Here is a 2,956-nt window from a genome sequence, read left to right as displayed (position 1 = left end):
TGCGCCGTTGCACACCGCTGCGCGCCACCAGTCTACAACGCCGCTAGATCTGCAACTCTGCCCTCACGCCCTCTTCACTACCGCTCACAATATAAACCCCTGACCACCGCTTCCGCCGCCCCCATAACACTAGGTGCAAACCTTTTGGCGCGGCCCACGTCCAGGCCACGCGGCAACTGCTGCCTGCGCGGGCAGAGCCCGCATCCTTATCCTATTCGCATTTTTTAAACTCTCTGACCCGCCATTTCCACCGACCAGGGCCACCCTTTGGCCACGCGGCAGTCACCACCAGAGCTCCGCTTTTTTTTAAAACCTTTTTAAATTTTTTCCCCCTCTTTGCCCACCTTTTCATTTTTTTTCCAAATTTTGTTTTATTTATTAAAAAAAATAAAAAATCAAACTCATAAAACGTGTTTATATTATTGTTTTTTTTTTTTTTTAATAAATAAAATTTTTAATTTTATAATTTTTTTTCTTGTTTTCTCTCACACAAATAATTGAAATTAAAAAAATATATATCTTAATCTTATAAAAAAAAAAAAAAACAATTTTTTTTTCCATTAATTAAATTAAAATTATTTTTTCTCATTTAACAAATTTTTTTCAATTAATCTGATTTTCAAAATAAGGAATTTTTTAATAAAAAAAGAAGAAGAATTTTTTTCTTAATCATGTCAACATTAATTCCAGAAATCAAACTTAATTATTCTAATTATCATTCTTGGAAAACTCATATCTCATTTATTTTTTGTTTTAAACACCTCTTCAAAATAGCCACTGACCCTTCTCTTGAACCCGGTTCAGCGGCTACTCAAGACGAGAAAGATACTTGGAAAGCTAAAAATGAAGAAGCTTTAGGGTTAATTGGTATTTCCATTATTCCAGATTCATATGTCTTAATTGCTCACTGTTCTAAAGCTCATGATGCATGGTCCATCTTGAAAACCAAGTATGACAGTGGCGATGAATACAACAAAATACAATTGCAGGATCAACTCGAAGATCTCAGGTATGTAGATTTTAAAAGTATGGATGAATTTCTCTTAAAATTTTATTCTCTTAAAAGTCAAATTATGGCTTTAGGTGTTCAATTAGAGGACATTCGTTTAATTCATCTTATTCTTAAAAAATGTCTTCCTAGACAGTTTCAACAGTTTATAACTAATATTCATGCACAACTTGCTATTCCTACTTTAACTTCTCAGTTAACTTATGTTATTTTTCAAACTCTATTAAAATAGGAAGAAGCTAAGCTAATTCAGTTTGGTACCCTCAAATCAACTGAACATGCATTTGTGTCTAGAAATTCAACTAATAATTTTCGTTCCAATAATAATAATTACAAACAATCTAATACTAATTCAAATAATTCCAACAATAAATTTCATGCCAAATATAATAATAATACCAATCATCCTAATAATACTCGTAATACTAATAATCCAAGGAACCATTCCAATTCCAAACCTCATTGTTCTTATTGTGGCAAAGATGGTCACATTGTCAATAACTGTTTTAAAAAGCAAAATGATAAAAAACCTATGAATCATAGTAACAATCATCAAACCTCAAACCATAAAAAAGGTAACTCGACTAGTTCTAATCCTCGTCATGCTTTTACTTGTAGCTTTAATCTTTGTAGACCTTTAGAATGGATTGTTGATAGTGGTGCATCACAACATGTCACTTCTCATAAAGAAATTTTTGATTCTTTACAACCTGATATTGCTAACATTCCTATTCAGTTAGCTAATAATCAGACTTGTAAAGTTGAAGGATTAGGTGATGTTACTATTCCTAATGGTAAATTGCATGATGTTTTATATGTACCTGACTTGAAAACTAATCTGCTTTCTGTTTCACAGTTATGTCAGAACTATAAAGTTGAATTCTACAAAGATACATGTTATATCATAGATCCTCAAACTCTCAAAGTCATTGCTCATGCTAAAATGGATAATGACAATTTGTTTAAATTCCATGAATTTACTAGTTCACGATATTCTTTACATACTTCTATTGATTTCAATATATGGCATGAAAGACTTGGTCATTTAAATTCTGATTATATTACTTTCATGCAAAAGCATAATATGGTTGATGGCTTGCCTCACATTATTCCTTCCAAGATTGCCTGTACAGGTTGTATGAGTGGTAAGATGCATAGGGAGCCCTTTCCAAGTGGAAAATCATGGCGAGCAACTCATAAGTTGCATCTTGTCCATAGTGATCTTTTGGGTGCCATGGAGAATACCTCCATCCAAGGTTCTCGGTATGCACTTACCTTTGTTGATGATTTTTCTAGATGAACTTGGATCTATTTTTTGCATAGCAAGGATCAAGTTCTTGATATATTTATTGAATTTCAGTTATATGTTGAAAGGCAATCTGGGTATAAACTTAAAATTCTTAGAACTGATAATGGGAAGGAATATGTGAATAATGCTTTTCATTCTTATTTGAAATCATGTGGAATTAAACATGAGCTTACTATTCCTTATACACCACAACAAAATGGTGTGGTGGAAAGAAAGCATCGGACCATTGTTGAAATGGCTAGAAGCATGTTGCATGCTAAGAATTTGCATTATAAATTTTGGGCTGAAGCCATGTTTTGTGCAACTTATATTCTTAATCGGACTCCTACCAAAGCTCTCAAGGCTATCACTCCCGAAGAGGCTTGGTCTGGTAGGAAATCGAATTTACATCATTTACGGATATTTGGTTCTATTGCTTATGTTCATACGCCTAAACAGAAAAGGCATAAATTAGATGCTAAGTCATCTCCTTATATGTTTGTTGGGTATGATGAAAACATTAAGGGTTATCGTGTTTATGATTCCACTACTAACAAAGTTCAAGTTGCTAGAGATGTTTGTATTGCAGAAAATGGAGTTCATGATTGCTCTACTACACATGATGAAGAATTCAGTGGCACTAAAGTTGTGCTGGTGGA

Source organism: Cupressus sempervirens, chromosome 5, assembly GCF_028749045.1.
Source record: "Cupressus sempervirens isolate cs-2001-9-10 chromosome 5, ASM2874904v1, whole genome shotgun sequence".
NCBI classification, from domain to species: domain Eukaryota; kingdom Viridiplantae; phylum Streptophyta; class Pinopsida; order Cupressales; family Cupressaceae; genus Cupressus; species Cupressus sempervirens.
This window is presented reverse-complemented; position numbering follows the sequence as displayed.